Source organism: Callospermophilus lateralis, chromosome X (genome assembly GCF_048772815.1).
Source record: "Callospermophilus lateralis isolate mCalLat2 chromosome X, mCalLat2.hap1, whole genome shotgun sequence".
NCBI classification, from domain to species: domain Eukaryota; kingdom Metazoa; phylum Chordata; class Mammalia; order Rodentia; family Sciuridae; genus Callospermophilus; species Callospermophilus lateralis.
In genome coordinates, this window is record NC_135325.1 from 47,755,682 (window position 1) to 47,775,750 (window position 20,069).

General features: G+C 38.7%; 1 long non-coding RNA gene and 1 pseudogene across 1 annotated transcript in view; one reads left to right on the top strand and one right to left on the bottom strand.

Moving 5' to 3' along the window:
- LOC143638457 (uncharacterized) overlaps positions 1-12,033 on the top strand; it is an 83,413-nt gene extending 71,380 nt beyond the window's left edge. The window contains exons 9-10 of the long non-coding RNA XR_013154619.1: positions 11,749-11,802; positions 11,954-12,033. This is a non-coding gene — a long non-coding RNA (uncharacterized LOC143638457). The remainder of the gene's footprint in view (positions 1-11,748; positions 11,803-11,953) is intronic.
- Positions 12,034-14,180: 2,147 nt separating this feature from the next.
- LOC143638526 (cell division control protein 42 homolog pseudogene) lies at positions 14,181-14,841 on the bottom strand (annotated as a pseudogene).
- Positions 14,842-20,069: the final 5,228 nt, after the last annotated feature.

The window sequence follows — 20,069 nt, forward strand, 5'->3', positions numbered from 1 at the left end:
TAAGCCAGAGAGGAAGGTCAGACAAGGTCATCAGGAGCCCTGGACTGCACAGCTCTTACCCAGCATGTGATTTAATTCCAGGCCCTCCCACTTGTCAGCCTCAGTGACTTGTCAGGATTGAAAATTGAGGAGTGTTAGACTCCTGGGAGGCTGACCTCAGTTCCCCCATCTTTGTGTCCTCAAAACCTCATAATGAGATCCTGAAGAGCAGAACTTTCTCTCTCCCCCTGGATTACTTCTTGGGAAGGTGTCTAGTACAAACCTTTCCTTTGTATAGGATGTTTTATTTTCCCAGGTAAGCTCCACCTCCCACTGCCTTGGCCCTGGGGCCAGTGTTTATGGGCTTCTAATCAGCAAAGACTATCAATTAGCTTAGTTAGAGTCTTCTCCCCTTCAATCTTGGACCTCTCCATTTGCTGTCCCCCTCCCAACTCAGCTTCCCTCATTTCAACTTAGAGAGCAGAGCTGCTGGCTTCATCGCCATAGCAACCAGCAGCTAGGGCCAATTAAGCCATGACTGAATCATTAGACACCTAAGCTGATTATAGAGTCCAAAATATTGGCTGAAAGGAGGAAAACAAGGCAGGACCGAGCTGCAGAGAAGTGGGCAGCAGAGCTGCTGAGTGCCCCAAACCAATGCCGACCTGGACTCCCCAGGAGCCACAGGCTGAGTGTCAACAGCATGGTGCCTGCCCTCAGGCCAGCAAGGGGCACTGCACCCCTTTGCACTCAGGGAGGGAATTCAGGATTTCTCCCTGCCAACGTGCTCCAGACACAAATTGAGGTCTGGATTTTTAATTAAAATTCCACATAGTAGGCAGAATGCATTCCTAAATTCCCTTGAGTCCTAATCTGGTGGCACCTTTCCTTATCTTGCAAAGTACTCTGTGGCCTTTTCTCTAATGAAGAAAGCATTTCCTACTTGTTTGAAGCCCCCTAATGTCCTGGCCTATGTTTGTGGGCTTTTAATCACAAAAGTCTCTCAATTAGTGTAATTAGCATAATCAAATTCCAGGCCCCCCTCCCCAACATGGCCAACACTCCAGGTTTCCTGCTGCCTTTTATTTCACTTAGTGATGAAAGGTCTTGGCAGGATTGCCATAGCAACCAGCCACCAGGCAGATTAGGCCAATGTGGGTCTGGACCCTGAGATGCAGAGCTGATTATGGGTCTGGAAACTGGGGTGGCCGAACAAGACTACTGGAATTAAGACAAAGAGTTTCTTAACTGGAGAGAGGGGGTGACTGAGCTTCTCAGGACTTCAGCCAACTTCCCCTAGTTTCATCTTTGTCCCCCACCCCACTGTGGGCTTCAGCAGAAGTGGAAAAAGAGAGAGCAGGAGTGAGGGGGCGTGTCCACTATTGGGGTGATCATCCTGTTTGGCCATGACCTCAAACCCATAGGGTGAGCACGGTCTTCCCCCCTGGGCATCTCCAGGTCATATGAATTTGCCTGGCACACTGTAAGTGCTCTTGAAGCTTCATGCCCAGCAGTCCTACCAGAGAGCAGTACTCCTGAAAAACACTTGCTAATGCAGTGCATCCTTCTGGGAAATGACTCTAAGGAAGACCCTCTGCTATGTGCTCTGAGGCTCCTTTCAGTCCTACCAGCCTGCTCTGGTAATGATGGTGTGATTACTTGGAGGCAGGGCCCAGGAGGTGTTAATCACTAACAGGCTCAAGTGCATAAGGCTCTTTTCACCAGCAAGAAATTGCCCCTCCCACTCAACTCCCCCCTCTATATTCACAGGCTCCCACTCATTTACACTGAGATAGCAGAGCTTCTGGCCCCTGCCCGCATCACCATAGCAACCAGAAGCCAGACAGAGTAGGAGAGTGTGGCAATCACTGGACACCCAAGCTCAGCTTACTGAGGTGTATGCTGCAGCAGATGGACTGGCTATGGGCATGAAAATACGTTATTCCCCCTGGGGAGAAGAAGCGCTTAGTGCTCCCAAAGACCCACCCTCAACCTTCATCAGGCAGGTAGTTGGAGTAGGTTTTGTCTCCTTTGGGGTGTAAGCCCTGTATTTGGACCATGATATGTGTCCTTGGGCTCCATGCTGTCAAGGCTCACCAGGCAGCAGACACCTCCACAGCAGACCTTGTTACCAAGCAAATACACAGAAGCGAACATAAGCTTGGAATGTGCGTTCCCAAGACTGTATCTCCTGCACCAAGCCATGTCAGAGAAAAGGCAGGGGGCTTTGCTGCAACCTTGTGGATTCACTGAGGTCACTCTCTCCACTGTGGATGCTGCAGTTCACACTTTATCCTCTGTTGTGATTGAGAGAGGAGGTGTGCCACAAAGGCTCATGTGTGGGATAAAGCAAGAATGTTCAGAGGTGAAAGCATGATTTGTGAAAGCTTTAACCTAATTAGTGGAAGAAAACACTAGCATGGATTAACTGGGTGGTAACTGTAGGCAGGCCGTGTGTGGCTGGAGATGTGGGTCACTGGGGTCATGCATTTGGTATGCAACTTTTGTCCCTGGTCTGCAGAGCTCTCTCTCTTCTTCCTGGATGCCATATTCTGAGCTGCTTCCCTCACAATGCCTTTCACCATGAAGTAGGTGTCACCTAGGCCCAGGTCTATGGGGTTGGCCCATTGTGTGCAGAATCACGAAACCATGAGCCAAAATATACTTTTCTTCTTCTAAGAGGTGGCTGTTTGTTCTTTTAGTCAGTGAGACCAAAAAGAAAGCTGACTCCAGCATCCTGTCTAAGCAAAACTCCCATCTAGTACTCAAAGCCCCAGTCTGAGATAATGACACATTTCAAGACAAGAAAGTTCCCAAATGTTTACAAAACTTCCCACCTACCTACAGCTGTGTGTAGATAATCTGCCTACCATCTCAATGCTGTGGATGAACTCTCAACATTCCTCTCAATACCCACCCTCAGTTTATGATGCTCCCAGTTTTCTCTCCCACATCACATCACAAAATCACCTCTACTAGGTGACTCTGGTCTGTACTGAAACATTCTGCAAATTGTCTCACCTTAGGAAAAAAGAAAGGAAATAATGAAAACCCTACCTTTCTTTCAGGTCCCCCTCCATCTAGCATATCATCCTCAAAGATCACTGTGTCTACTGGGTTTCCCCAACTTTTATTCGTATTTTTCTTTAATCCTCCCCAATTAAACTTTTCCCCCACAACTCCACTGAAATGGGGTCTGCACATAACCTGTGTGTAACTAAAGCTAGTTGTCGTTTCTGGTCAATAGGGGGCAATACTGGTCTGACTTGACTGAGGAGTGGAAATGGCCACTGGTGATCACTTCCTCCTCCTTTCAACACTTTGCTCCTGTGGTTGATAGCACATTTCTGTGTCGAGGCTCTCCCTCTGCCTCAGTGTCTGCACCTTTGCAGGGTCATGGCTCATTCCTTCTTATCTCATTGGCGTGCTCTTGTGGTTGACTCTCTGATATCTTCTCTGTACCTATGCTCACTTCTTGCTATGGTTTGGATCTTCACTGTCTCCAAAAGTCTATAAGATTAAGTACTGGTCCCCAGCTCAGTGCTATTGGGAGGAGGCAAATACTATGAGGTGTGTACTAGCAACCGGTGTTCAGAGCACTGGAGCATTCCATCAGAGACATCTGGGAGCCCAATGCTATTCTCCTTCTCTCTTTTGCTTCTGGGCCATGAGGTAAGTGGTTCTGGTCCATCACACACTCCTGATGTGTGTGTTGTGCTGCCTCAACAGAGGCCCAAACTGTGGGGCCAACTGATCATGGATAGAACTTTCCAGATTTGTAGGCAAAACAAACCCTTTCTTTTTTTCTATTCATTATGTCAGGTGTTCTTTAAAGTGATGGAGAGCTAACACTCTGCCTTAGACTATACAGAGATTTATGCCTTTGACCTTCTCTATATCAGAGAGGAATCACACATTAGTATTTCAAGCCCAATCTTTCCTTCGAGTGCAGGCTCACATGTTCAGGTGCCTACTCAGTCTAACCACTTGCACCTCCAATATTCAGGCCCAATTCAAATATATCCTTCAAAACCTGAGGCCCTGAACCCCTGTCCATCACACCTATTCCCATCACTTCACCCATCCAGGATGTCAGCTCTCATCCATTTCCTTGCTCAAGCCAAAACCTTGAGGGCATCTTTGGATCCCTCTCACCTTCACCGTTCATTCATGAGTGCTTTCAGTTATGCCTTCCTTAGAAACTCCAATACCCACAGTGCTCAATCCCATCCACAGGAATCTCTCTGGTGCGCTGTATCATCATCTGTCACTCTCTGACAGCAGTGGCCTCCTCACTGAATCCTCTGTTCTTGTGTTGCCTCCTGAGTGTCTCTTACTGAAACCACATGCTGGGCCCTTCATACAGATTCTGTCACTTCTCTGCTCAGAAACCCCCTTTTATTTCCTGCCGCACACACCCCAGGACCATCCAATACTATAAAATCCCATTCACTTCTTGATCTCATCTCCTGTTAGCCTACCATTTCTGCATAAACTCCAGCCACACTGGCGCTCTTCAAATGCCAGGAAATAAAATGTATGGTAAAGAGGGAAGACACATTGGTCTCTAAAGACCTGTGATTCTCTACAACCCATGAGCAGCCCAGGGCTTCTTGCATGCAGAGTCCATTGGAGGCTGATGTGGTGAGAAAAGGTCCCTCCAGCCAAAGGGACAGCTAATTGGGTCCCTCCACCCAAAGGACTGGATTCTAGAGACTGTACAGCCATGTACAGGAAGGTGCTTATTTTAGTCAGCTATGTCATTGGTACCATAATATCTGACAAGAACAACACAGATGAGGGAAAGTTATTTTGGTTCTGGGCCGAAGATGAGGCAGCACATCATGGCAGAAGGGCACGGTGGAGGAAAGGTGCTCAAGCCACGGCAGCCGGTAAGCAGAGAGAGGGGAGGGAAAGGGTCCTCAGGGAAGATGAACCCTTCCAGGGCACAGCCTGTCTCCCACTTCCTCCAGTTATGTCCCCTCTGCCTACAGTGATCACCTAGTCAGGCACTATAGCTGGATGGACTGATTAGGCTAGATTTCCCACATTCCAATCATTTCACTGCTGAATATTCCTGTGATAACACAGGAGCTTTTGGAGGACACCTTGCATATGAATCATAACAACCCCACCCAGAAAAGTTACTTGTATGAACAATTTTAGTTGAGTCACACATTCTCACCTATTGTGCAACCCCATCAGTGAGTTCCACACTTATATACATGTAAAGACATGGTTCTTCCTCTACTCTTCATATAGGTGATTATATGGTTTCATGTGCATGGGAGAATATTTTTCCCCAGGACCATCCCTACACTTTTGGAAGCATATTTGGTTACAGTGACCTTGCATTTGGATGAAAGGGACTAGTATGTTGTTAGGTGGCAGGGTTTATGCAGACACATGAAGACCTTCGGGTACAGATATAGAAGCACAAGCACATGCACAGCACAGCACACAGTCTTCCAATCCACACCCTGCATTGCCCTGATGTAAGATATTAGGGAGTGGTGAGGACTGCCTGCCTGTGTTCACCAACAAAGGCATTCATTTTCAAAGAATTTATGTAATGGATGAAAGTTCTCTTCAAGAGAAGTCACCCCCAATATTGTGAGTTTTCCACCATGAATGAAATCAAAGAAGACTCTGATCATACCAGAGTTGAAGCTGCACAAAAGTATTTTTACAGAAATGCCTCTGTAGCCAGTCTGCACAAATGATGCTGATCATTCTTAGCTCCATTTTCCCTATTGTTTCGAGACATGGGACCTGGTCACTTTTCCTATTCTCCATATAATGTTGGAACATCTACCAAGAGATGTAGACTGTTAGAGTCATAAGCTGTAGCATGGAAATAGCAATTGGATAGGGATAGGAGTCTTGATTTGGAGTGTTAAACCACCATAACCTTTGACCTCTGGCAGTTCCTGAAGCTTTGGTTCCCTGACTTGCAAAATGAGAGGCTCAGGTGGTGGGGAGACAGGAGCAAGCGATATGAGGTTCCAAGTATCATGCAGGTCGAACATTCTCAGAGCCAGTAAAACACTGGTTGATGGGAAACACCTTGGCAGGCCTGGAGGCATGGGAATTGCACCTCGGCTAGAATGGATCAGTCAACATTGCATTTCTGTGTAGCCAGCTGAGGGTGAGTAAGGCAGCATTGTAGCTTCCAGAGCAGAAACCATCTGGGACTTCTCATAGGTAGCTGACAAAATCTACCCAAGCAAGAGAGAGCTTCAGAATTTGGGAAATAGCTGTGTTGAGGAAGACTCCAAGTGCCAGCTCTGGTCAGGGAGGTCATTTCATGACTCACCTGCAGCAGTGCGGAGGTTAAAAGTAACAGGCTGCAATTGCTGCTGGCCACCCCATCACTGTGCACACCCCTCCCTTCTCTCTGGAGGAGCTCTATGTGTAGCGGAGGGTCATGTCAGAGATGGAGACCAGTTTGCAGTGGCTGAAAAGCTGAAGGGATCAGTTTGGGGTTGTGGGCAGGAGGGAATATGATATCTTTTTTGATAAATCCCTCAAATTCCTTCCAAGCAATTTATCTGCTAAGAATTTTTCACCCTCATGCATTGAATTTGTCGATTTGCATTTTTCCTACATAATCACTTCTTGAACAAAGCTTTTGCACAGCACTGCCTTTATTCTCTTCCTTTCTTTTTCATTGTTGTATTAAAAACAGGCAAACATCAAATCCTGGTTGTGCCTCTTTGAAAAATAATCAGTGAGGGAGGAAAAGCATCATTTTGGCAAATTAGAAATTAGCAATTTGAATTGAAACCCCAGTGGTAGGAACTCATGGACTTAACTCTCTGACCCTAATAACCTTTGGATCCTGAAGTCAGGTTGCAAAGTCACCATTATTACAAATGTGTAAAGGACCTCAGGTGTCTGGTCGTGTTCTTTCCCAAAGCCTGACCAGAAAACTGCTTTGATATGCAAGAAACAGGCAGGGATGCTTCCCTCCCACTGGCCAGAGTCACAATCCAAAATCATAAAGCCCACTACTATTTCCAGAGTCCTAGACCTCTGGTGCATTCTCACTGCCTCTTCAAGCACCTTGGAATTTCAAGGATGGACATCGGGGTCTCATTAAAATCCCAGATGAGCCCCTCTCCAATATAATTCAGGAAATGCTGTCCACTCTTGAGTCCCAGAGAGTCCAGATCCTCCATGATCTTGAAGCACCTTGTGAACTTGAACCAGTGGCCCATCTTGTCCTTAAATCCTGATAAACTGTTTCTTGCATCCAACTCCAGGACAGGGTGTCTACCATCTAACACCACAAGGGTCCTTCTCATTCATTCATTCCTTTGTGTATTCAACACACAGTTCATGAAGCATTTTGGACATGGCAGTTATTGCACAAGATACTGGGGATGAATGAGGGCCTGAACCTCCCTGTGGCTTGTCCTTCCAGTAGTCTCACCAGGTATAATACTGGTAGTCACGCTGAGCTCTGAGAGTAACATAGAAGCAACAGCATACCCAGGAGGGACCAAAAGTATTCCATCTTCATCCCTTCCTCCACCCTCCACAATCATTTGTGGGTCCTGAAGACTGAATGGTGGCTCTGGAAACCCCATATCTACATAAAGATATTCCCTGTGGCTTTGCATTTCAGCTAATTGAGTTTGGATATCTATAGCACAATAGAATGAACTCCAGAGCCCTACTGCTTACGTCTCCCACTAAACAACTGTCAAGCTTGGATCACAGAATGTGTTTGCTTTTCACCAATTCTTTAGGGAATTTTGAATTTCATCTTGAGTCTCTGTGGAATCTGATCAGGGGCTCTGGGAATAGCCACCATTCTTCTAAAAGAAGAAGATCACCTCAGGATGTTGGTTCTCTTTTTCTCTCCACCAAAGATTGCCACCCCTTCCCCATGATTTTCTGTCAGTAGCTTCCTGTATCTATGTGTGCTTATCAAAAAGAGATGGATGTGTGGGCACATGACACCACCAGGGCTAAACACAGTCCCATTAATTGAAGACATTTTGACACTCAATTTCTGGCTTCAAATTTCAGACCTCAAACTACTTTGTGATGCAATGATGATTCCGTTTACCTCCAATTTCTGTTGTGACGTTCTGAAGCCTTGAGTTGAGTCCCTCTACAACCACGGACCTGTGAGTGCTTTAAAAGCACCCAGACATACCCCTTTACATCTTTACTCTTGAATCAGTCACATTCTTTGGGTTTTCCATCCTAGGATACTGGCTGCCTCCATTTCCTTACAAGTACAATGTTCTGGAATTTAAAACCCAGTGCCAACTTCTAGATTCTATCCCTACTGGTGACTCTGAAGCCAGAGAACACTGTGGGCCTCTTTTTGATCGGTACAGTGCTGTGAGGATTCCAGAAATCATGGAGAGTATAGGTCCAGAGATCCTGTTTTATAATCTGCATTGCAATTCAAAGTCCCTTCTCTACTCTGTTTGGAGTTTACCCACTCTGCCTGCAGTCCACCTCAGCCTTTTTTCAGACAACTCTCCTGAAGTATTGGCTTAGAGCCCAGTCCATTCCTGTTGCAAGGGCAACATTTTATTTTGTTGGTGGTGTATTTTCCCCTGTGCTGTGAAATAGATTTTCTATTTGATCACTATTGTCATTTCTAGGTATGTCCATTTTACTTTTCATCTTTTATTAAACAACTAAATTATACATTCTCCCTGCTGTCAGATCCATCTCTTTGTAGTATCTTCTCAAATACTCTTGTCAGTAGCTTTTGCAGTATTATCTTTATAGATTGTTATAGTCTGTGTGTGAAAACTTATTGATGAATCCTCCTAGTTACTGCATTGACATTTGCCTCAACAGGAACCCTGTGCTCCTTTACCAAAGTCTGTTTTTTTTTCTCTTTTTCTTTTTTTGGTGGTGCTGAGGATTGAACCCAGGGCCTTATGCATGTGAGGCAGGCACTCTACCAACTGAGCTATATCCCCAGCTTATACTAATCTGGTTTCTAAGCAGAACTTTGTGTGGTCCTCTTTACCCAAATCCCCCAAAACACTAACAATTATATTTAAAAATTATAAATGCTGGTAGGAGATGTTGTCATTGTTCATCATCCTCTCATAATGACTTTAATTTCCTTATATTTTGTACCAATATATTTATTAATAAGCATATATTTTAAATAAGATTTTAAAAAGTGTTTTTGGGAACTAGGGATTGAACCCAGGGGTGCTTCACTACTGAGCCATATCCCAAGCACTTCTTATTTTTTATTTTGAGACAGGTTGCTACATTCCTTAGGGCCTCACTAAGTTAATGGGGCTGACTTTGAACTCATGCTCTTCCTGTTTCAGTCTTCTGAGTCTCTGGGATACAGGCATGCCCCATTACTATTAGCAAAATTTAAATTTTTGGTTTTGGACTGGGGATTGAACTCAGGGGCACTTAACTACTGAGCCACATCCACAGCCCATTTTTGTATTTTGTTTAGAGACAGGGTCTTGCTGAGTTGCTTAGCGCCTTGCAGTTGCTGAGCCTGGCTTTGAACTTGTGATCCTCTTGCCTCAGCCTTCAGAGCCACTGGAATTACAGGCATAAAGTATAGCATCTGGGAAAATTTAAATTTTTAGTAATAAAATTTAAAATAATATTGTTTTGTTCCAAGAAGCAATACCCATGAAAATGAATTTATTTATTGTACTACTTTGCATCGTATTGCAAACTCGCCCTCTCAAATTGTGTTTGTACAAGTAAAAACTAGTATGCATTACTCTGGAGTTGCTCTGTGAAATAGACACTATTAACCTACAACTTTTTTTTTTCTGACCCTGAAGGTATTCCCTCCTGGAATTGTTACTAAGTCAATGATCTTTCATAAGAACAAAGTTTTCACTGCTATAAAGTTTAGCACAGTCTAGACTTGTGAAATCATTTGAATAGTCCAATAGGCCAGAATTATAGCACATAGAATTTCTTCCATTGAATAGATAGCAATACCATATAAAACGATCAAACTATCTTGAGTGCTAATTAAGTAGGGTAAAAATTTATACTCAGTATGATCCCATTTTTCCTGACATTTTAATATGAAACTTATTTTGAAACCTATACTCACACACTCAGCAAGTTTAACTTGGTTGTATAGTAGAGCATTGATACAACCACCATCTAGAGACTGCACATTATCAGGTTCCTATTCTTTCTTTTTTTTATTTGTTCTTTTTAGTCATACATTACAGTAGAATGTATTTTGACATATCATACATACATGGAATATATGTATGTATGATATATATTTTTGTGGTTGTACATCATGTGGAGTTACACTGGTCATATATTCATATATTAATATGGGAAAGTTATGTCCAATTCATTCCCTGTACTTTATCACATATATATGTATCTAAGTCCATCCATTATATATTCCAAAATTCACATTAGTTTTTTGTTGCTTTTTAATGTTAGCTATAGGAAACAGTATTTTCTGACTCAGATAATTCAATATGTAAATGATTTACTAGAATTTCCTCATAGTTGCTTTTTCCTTTTGAAGTAAAATTTGCATAGAGAAAATGCCCAGATCCTAACTGTATTATCTGCTGATATTTGACAATTGTATATACATGTGTAACTGAAATCTGTTAGGAGTATGGAGAACTTTACCTTCTTGGGAAAACATTTCCTCATGTGTATTCCCAATACATTTCTTCCCCCCTTCATTTGCAGGCAAATTTTGGTTTGATTTTTGGTTTTATAAATTAGTTTTGCTATTTATAGAATTTCCTATAAATGGTGTCTTATAGCATTTCTTCTTTATGTTTGTGTTTTATATATATTGGTTTTAGATGGACACAATACCTTTATTTTATATATTTATTTCTTTGTGATGCTGAGGATCGAACCCAGTGCCTCACACAAGCTAGGCAAGCCCTCTACAACTTCAGCCTCTCTGTTTGTCTTTTCACTAAGCAAAAGATTTTTGAGATTCATAAATGCTATTGTGGGTATGCATATATTTTTCCTTTTATTACTGGGTTGTTTTACATCGTGTAGATATACCTGAGTTGAGATCTCATTGTATAACTGTAGAACAAAACAAAATTAAATGTCAAAGCAACACATTATATCTCCTAAATATGTACAAATATTATTACTTCAATTAAAAAATGAAATTAATTAATAAAAATGAAGCAGTACAAAAACAAACTTGTGGGTTTTTTAAAATATATTTTTTAGTTGTGTATGGACTCAATCCCTTTATTTGTTTTTATGTGGTGCCAGCTAGGATTGAGCTCAGTGCCTCACACTTGTGAAGTAAATGATCTACCACTGAGCCACAACTCCAGCCCAGAAACCTGTGTTTTTGAAAAGAGAAAAATATACTGTAATATGCTACACCCAAGTATTGACAACAGTAATTTGTAAATGATGCCTTTTTTGTGTCATTGATTAAACTGATCTTGAAAGGTACCTACTCCTTTAGATAGATGAACTTAACTTACTATTTGTAATAGTTTCATGTATATATGATTTTTTTGGTTAAATTCTACCAAATGATGTCATTGCTTACTTTGCATATTAAATGTATCCCAAAAGCCCATGTGTTAAAGACTTGGTTCCCACTCTATGAAGCTATTGGGTGGTGATGGAACCTGTAGAAGTTGGGGCTCGGTGAGAGGAACTTAAGTCATTGAGGGTGTGCCCTTGAAGGAAATACTGGGACCTTAGCCCCTTCTTCTTCCTCTTGTTCACTTCTCAGCTGCCTTGAGGTGAACATCATCATGATGTATTTCCTTGCCATAGGTCCAGAAGCAATGGAACTAAGTAACCATGGAACGAAACCTCCAAAACTATGAGGTAAAAGAATTCTTTCCTTTTTTGTTTTTTGCTGAAAATATTTGTTTTTATTGATGCATTATAATTATATATAATAGTGGAATTCATTGGGGCATATTTGAACACAACGAAGTTTTATTAAGTGCTTCCTTTTTAAATTTTATTATCTTAGGTATTTTGCTACAGCAACAGAAAGCTGAATAATAGTAACTGAATTGAAGTTGAAGTTAATAAAGTTAATGAGATGTGAACCAAATATTGTAATATCATTCCTTTAAACATTCTGTGCCAAGGTATGTGTCAAAAAAATCCTGTGTATAACACTCAGAGTGATAGCTTAGGTGTTTTAGTCGGGTTAGATAAAATTTATTAAAGGACACATTTGTTGAAATTAATCTGTCACAAAACTTATAACACCATTCATCAACAGTGCACTACTGATGTACTAGATGACCTACATATTAAGAAAATAGAATTGAGTGTAAAAAAGAAGCTCATATATTTATAGTCAAGTGATCTAAATTTTTTAATTGTGGTAAAATATATATAAAATTTATCATTGTAACCATTTGTATGTGTACAGTTATGTGGTATTTGGTGCATTCATATTTTTGTGTACCTATCACCATAACTCTATTAATCTTGCAAAATGGTATCTCCACATCTATGACAAAATAACTCCATATTACTCCCTCTGCCCACCCATTAAAATCCTCCATTCTATTTTCTTTCTCTATGAAGTTAACTACTCTTGGCATCTGACATCATTAGAATCATATTCCATTTGTCTTTTTATGACAGGCTTATTTCATTTAGCATAATGTCCTCAAGATTCATCCATGTTGTAACATGTGCCAGATTTTCTTCCTTATTAAGGCAACAAAACATTTTATTGTATGTATACACATATAATATGAATATCCATTCATCCATTGATTACCTCTTTATGCTATTGTGAATAATATACCTATGAACATGAGTATTCAGGTATCTATTTGAGTTCTTGCTTTCAATTTTTGGGTATAAATCCAAAAGGTGTATTACTGAATCATATGGTGATTCTACTTTTAATTTTGATGAACCACTATACTCTTTTCTTGTGACTGTACATTTTCACATTTCCTTCAGCAGTGAACATTGTTTTAGTTTTTCCACATCCTTGCCAACAGTTGTTATTTACTGTTCCTCCTCCCCAGGTGCTGAGAGTTGAACCCAGGCCCTCATGCATGCTAGGTAAGCACCCTATTGCTGAGCCACAGTCTCAACCCTATTTCCTTTTTTTTTTTTTAATAGTGGTCATCTTAATGAGTGTGTGGTGGTATCTCATTGTGGTTCGATTTGTATTTCTTTAATGATTACTGAAGTTCAGCATCTTTTCAGATACTTGTTAGTGATTTGTCTATATTAGCAGAAAAATCTATTAAAGCCATTAGTCCATTAAAAAACAGATATTTGTTCTTGAGCTGTAGACATTATTTATGTATTCTGGATATCAATCCCTGATCAGATATGTGAAAGGCAACTATTTTCTCATATTCTGTGTGTTGCCTTTTCATTCTATTCTTTGTGTCCTTTAATTCACAGATGCTTTTAATTTTTTGAAAGGTTTTTGTTTAATACATCTGAAAAGGATACATATAAAAATGAAACATGAGAAAGCACTTGTTCAATACTAATAAAACTTCAAGAAATAGGATTTGGAGAAGGTAGAAAAGATTGCATAAACGTTTTTTAAAATTGGAAACCATGACCAAAATAAACTGATAAAATCCTTAATAACACTTATTGAGTTTTCCTAAGGCTTTTCCCATGATTTTTATTAAACTTAAGAGCCGCAACTGGCTGCATTATGTCCATAATACACAAAACAGGAATAAGAGCATTTCCTCGACTAGTCATCTTGTTAAAGAACCTATCCCACTCCTAGCTCTTCAGTGATGTAGGCCTCCATCCCTCATGTTTCTTCTATATACCAGGTCTTCACCTGGGTTCTGAGAATACCATATCATACACTATTGAGTTGCAAATCTATGCTAAGCATATAAAACAATGACTGGGAAAGATTTTTAAATTACTAAGTTGATCCATTAAGTACACCTCAAAAAGTGCAATGTTCTTTTTCACTTGTAAGTGAAATAAATTAGAAATTAAGTTTTAGTCATTTTTACATCAGTGTAACCAAAAGACCCAACAAGAACAACTTAAAGGTGGAAAAGTTTATTTTGGCTCCTGGTTTCAGAGGTTCAATCCATGGTCAGCTGACTTCATAGCTCTGGGTCTAAAATGAGGCAGAGGAGGGGTAAGACAGTGGATCCTTCTGATCCACTTTCGTTTGTTTCATTCAAATCCTGTTCAGGGCATTTGTCATTATCTCAAAATAGAATTTTAATTTTTAATCTTTAGTTTGATTTAAACATTGCTTTTTGTATGATGCCAATGTCAGCTCTGCAGAAAGGGCTCTGGAGGGGCATGCAGAGCAATACATACCTATGACTCTTCTTTGGTTCTTGAGGCTCTAGAACAGCTAATATTTGTTTATCCAACACATTCTTTAGGCCTTTCTGTGTGAGTGAAGAACATTTCACATACTTGCAAGCCTTCAGATCACAGGCCAGCTTTTCATCAGTCTCTGAAGTGATAGGCTTTTGTTGGTTTTTTTTTTTTTTTTGCAAGCTTCTCAATAGTAGAGGGGTCATCTCTGAGATCAATTTTAGTCTCAACAAGCAAAAGAGAAGTCTTTAGACAATAGTGAGTTACCTTACACACCCACTTTTCTTTCACATTTTCAAAGAAGGATAGAGAGACCAAGGTAAAACAAACTAGAAACATCTGTTTGTGGATAACCCAGTGGTCATAATCTGTCATAATCATCTTTCCCTGAAGCATCAAAAAGTCCAAGAGTATATGGCTCTGCACTAATTATAACAATGACTGCATAGTTGTCAAAAACTTTTAATACATATTCTGATGGAAATTTGTATGTTGTGACAAATTCCCCTTCCTCTAACATGTCTTACCAATGGCATAATCACCCACAACAATGTACTTAATTGTTTGCATTGCTGAAACAGTTTTGTGTATACTTTATTTAAAATTTGATGTTGACCTCAGCTTCTCCACAGGGGCATTGGCAGTACTCAGATGTTTTTAATTTTGATGTAGTAATTGATTTTATTTATAATTTCTTTTTTTGTATATGGTTTCCAATAAAACATTATTGCCAAATTAAATGTCAGGAATCTTTCTACCTATTTTTGAATTATAGACTTCCTTTCAGCTCAGTATTAAAAGACAACCCAATTAAAATCTGGACAACACTTTAAATAAACATTTTCCCCAAAAGATATTCAAATTGCAAATAAGCAAATGAAGAGATGTTCATCTTAGGGTTATAAATTAGGAAATTGCCAATCCAAACCAAAGTGAGATATTCCTTCAAGCATAATAGAACAGTGATAATAAAAATGTTGGTGAAAAATGCTCTATGTCACTAATCATCAGGGAGATGCAAAACAAAACAATGACATATCATTTCACCACAGTTAGTACAGTTATAATCCAAAATATGAAAAATGATAAATCTGATAAGAATATGGAGAAATACCTTTACTTTATTCTCACTAACACTGTGTAAGAAATACTCTTACACAGTGTTAGTGAGAATATAAATTAGTAGAGTCACTGTAGAAAACAGTATGGAGTTTCCTCAAGAAATTAAAATCAAAAAGGATATATGATCATTCCTACTTCTGGATTTTTATACCTTTATTTTATTTATTTGTTTTTATGTGATGCTGAGGATCTAACCCAGTGCATCACACTCTATCAACTGAGCTACCATCCCAGCCCCTGTTACTACTGGATATTTATCCAAAGGAAATAAAATCATTATGACAAGAAATATCTTCACTACCATGTTCATTGCAACACTATTTACTATAGTCAAGATTTGGAAACAACCTTAAGTGTCCACTGATGGATGAGTGGATGAAGAAAATGTGGTATATACATACAAATGGAATATGAGTCAGGCATAAGAAAGAACAAAATTCTCTAATTCACTTGTAACATGGATTGAACTGGAGATCACAATGTTAAGTGCAATAAACCAGACCCCTGAAGACAAATACTACATGATTTCAAATTCATATGTGGAATCTAAAAAGCATAACTCAGAACCAGTGAACAGAATAGTGATTACCAGTGATTGGGAATGTAAGGGCAGATAGGAGAATGTGGAGAGATTATTCAATGAGTACAAAGTCATAGCCACCTAGGAGGAAAAAATGTTGGTGTTCTAGGTGATTATAGTTAACATTATTGTATCATATAATCCAAGTAGCTAGAAGAGAGGAATATGTTCTATCACAAAGAAATGATAAATGTTTTAGATTATGGATAACCTGAAGTATCTTGATACTTTAAGATAGTTTAAGAAACCTAAAGTATCTTGATTTAAGATACTTTAAGATTAAGATTGTATATTGACTCAATGCATAAGTGTACCAAACATTACACTGTACCACACAACATGTACAATTATTATCTGTCAATAAAAAATTCAATAAATGGGAACACACATACACAACAGCAGCTAAATTTTTCTAAAATCAGAAATATCAAGTGCTAACAAGAGTGCTGAAAACTTCCATATACAAGCATACTTCAGAGATATTACAAGTTTGGTTATATACTATCACAATATAATATTGCAAAAAAGTGAATTAGTTGAATATTTTGGTTTCTTAGTTCATGTAAAAGTCATGTTTGTTTTGTAGTTTACTCAGTGTGCAATAGCATTGTGTCCAAAAATCAATGTACACATTAGTTAAAAAAATACTTTTTTGCTAAAAATGCTAACAATCATGTGAGTTGTTGGAAAAATAACACCAACAGACTTGTTTGATGAGCAGTAGCCACAAATAATAAATAAATAAATAAATAATTGGGATATTTATGAATTGGGATCCTCACACATAGGAGATAGGAATGCAAAGTAGCATAGCCCTTTTGGAATCAGTTTGCCAATTCCTCAATAGATTAAATATAGAGTTTACATATGACACAGAGTTCCACTCTTATTTATATGCCCAAAACAGATTAAATTGTATGCTTACAGAAAACACTTGTACATGTATGGTCATAGTAGTACTATTCATAATATCTAAAACCTGGAAGCAACCCAATGTCTGCCAGTTGATGAATGGCTAACTGCAATTTTAGTATTTTAATAGATAGAGTTATTAAGGTTATCTGTTTCTTTTGAGTGATTTTTGCAAGTTTTCATCATTATAGGAATTGGTCTATGATTGGAGTATGCCCTTCCCAAAACTCAGATATTGCCAGTGTGTTAGTATTTAAGAGGAGATTATATCCATAAGGGCTACTCTCCTGTGAATGAGATTAGGTGTCCTTATAAAAGAATAAGATAAAGGTGTTCATGTCTTTTTGCCCTTCTGTCTTCCACCATGTGAGAACAGAACATTCCTTCCTTCTGTAGAACCCAGCATTCAAAGCACCCATCTTTGGAGCAGGGGCCAGACATTAACTTAGACAACAAATCATCAGGAATCTTGACCTTGGACTGCCCAGTCTCTAGAACTGTGCAAAAATAGTTGTTTATTTTTTATGAATTATCTAGTTTGTGGTATTTTGTTATAGTAAGACAAAACAGACCAAGATATATTCTATTTCGTGCATTTTATATGTATAAAATTGTTCATACTATCTCCTTATCCTTTTAAGATCAGTAGTGAGGTATCCTCTGATATGGATTTTCTCTCTCATCAACTTTATTAATCTATTCAACAAACCATGTTTAAAAAATTACCTGTTGTTTTCTTATATTAATTTATTATTTATTCTTGAATTTTTATCATTTTCTTTCTTATGCTTATACTTAGATTTTACTTTCTCTTCTTAACGTGGAAGTCTAGGGTATTGGTTTTTAGATCTTTCTTCTTTTCATATAATACATCATTTCTACTACTGGGATATTCATGAATTGGGATATATATATTTCTTTCCAAGCACTGGTTTAACTGCATATCACAAATTTTATACATTCTATTTTATTTTTCATTTAGTTGAAAATATTCTTTAATTTCCCTGAAGACTTCCTTTTTCACACGTGTTCTGTTTAACTTCCAAATGTAAGGGGTTTCCAGATGTCTCTCTGTTATTGATTCTAGTTTGATTTTATATATTTGCCTGAGACTATGCTTCATATTATTTTTGTTATTTTCTATTTATCAAAATTTCTTTTATGGTCTAGAATATGGCCTATTTTGGTGAATATTTTACATGAATTTGAGAAGAATGTGGATTTTGCTGTTGTTGGGAGGGCATTCTATAAAGGTCAGCTAGGTCACATTGGTTGATTTTTTAAAAATAACTTTATTTTGTTTGTATTTTTTGTGTGGTACCAAGGATCAAACCCAGAGTCTCATGTGCTGGGCAAGCAGTCTACCACTGAGCTACAAGTCCAGCCCCTCATTGGTTGACTTTTTTTTTTTTTGTACCAGGGATTGATCCAGAGGCACTCAACCACTGAGCCACATCACCAGCCCTATTTTGTATTTTATTTATTTGGCTATTTTTGACACAATACCTTTATTTTATATATCTGGTGCTGAGGATCAAACCCAGTGCCTCATACATGCTAGGTGAGTGCTCTACCACTGAGCCACAACCCCAACCCTCATTGGTTGACTTTTGAAAGATGTTTTCATTGGCCATAGAATGTTTCAAACCTTAAGAGATATAGTCACTTTCATGGTTTCTAAAGATAAGGCTGCTATGATTCTTATTATTCTTCCTCTGTAGGAAAGGTATTCTCACCCCTGACTAACTGCAAGATTTTCTCTTTGCCTTTGGTTTTTGGCAATGTGAATATGATATCTCTATGTTTGTGTGTGTATAATACTCTTCAACTTATAATGGGGTATGTCCCAATAAACTCATTATAAGTTGAAAATATCATAAATGGAAAATGCATTTAATACAACTAGCCTACCAAAGATCATTGCTTAGTTTAGCCAATCTTAAAGATGCTCAGAACACTTATATTAGCCTGCAGTGGGGCAAAATCGTCTCATTTTAAGCCCATTTTATAATAAAGTGATGAATATCTTGTGTAATTTGTAAAATACTGTGCCAAAAATGAAAAACAGAATGGCTATATTGGTACACTTTTGCAGCATTGTAAAGTAAAAAAAAAAATCATAAGCGGAACCACCATATATTAGGGATAATTTTTTATGTTTTTTTTTTGTTTTGTTTTGTATTGCATTTCCTGCTTAACATTCTCTAAAACTCTATTTTGATACTGGAGATTGGACCCAGGGTGCTCCATCACTGAACTACACTCCAGGATTTTTTAATTTTTATTTTGAGACAGGGTCTTATTAAGTTGCCCCGGCTGGCCTCAAAATTCTCCTGCCCCAGCCTCCAAAGTCATGTGAAAAGCTTGTCTGTAGTGTTTGGTAGTAATTTTGGAAACTTCTCAGTCATTATTTCTTCATATTCCCTCTGTTCTATTCTCTCTCTTCTACTTCTATAATTCTAATAATAGGCATGATTAGATTATTTGTTATTGTTCCATAGCACTTGCATATCCTGTCCTATTTTCCTACTTTTTTTCTCTTAATATTTCAGTTTGGGTAATTTTATTGACTCAACCTCAAGGTCAGTAATTCTTTCCCCACCTGTGGTGAGTCTACTTTTGAGCCCAATAGAGATAAAATGATTTTTGTGTGCTTTTAATTTATGACATTTCCACTTTATTCTTTTTTATTGTGTATATTTAAGTCGAACAACATGATTTTTTATATACATAGATGGCATGAAATGATTACTATAGTCATCGTAACTATTTTATTCTTACAGTTTCTGTTTTCCTGTTGAAAGTATTGATGCAATCATGCATGGCTTCTAATTTTGCCATTAGAACTTTTAACACAGCAGTTCCAGTCTTGGAAAATTGACATTTTCAGATGGCTATTTCTGTTGTAATATGCTATCCTGTACATTGTAGGATATTTAGCACCATCTCTGGCCTCTATCCACTAGATGCCAGTAGCACCTCTCCCATTAAGACACTAATAAATGCCTCCAGATGTTGCCAAATGTTCCCTGTGGACAAAATTGTCTGCTTTTGAGAACCAGTGCTTAAACATGTTAATCATAGTTGTTTTAAATTCCCTTTATGATAGTTCCAACAGCCACGTGATATACGAGACTGCTTTAGATGATTTCTTTGTCTCTTCAATCTGTGTTTTTTCATGCTT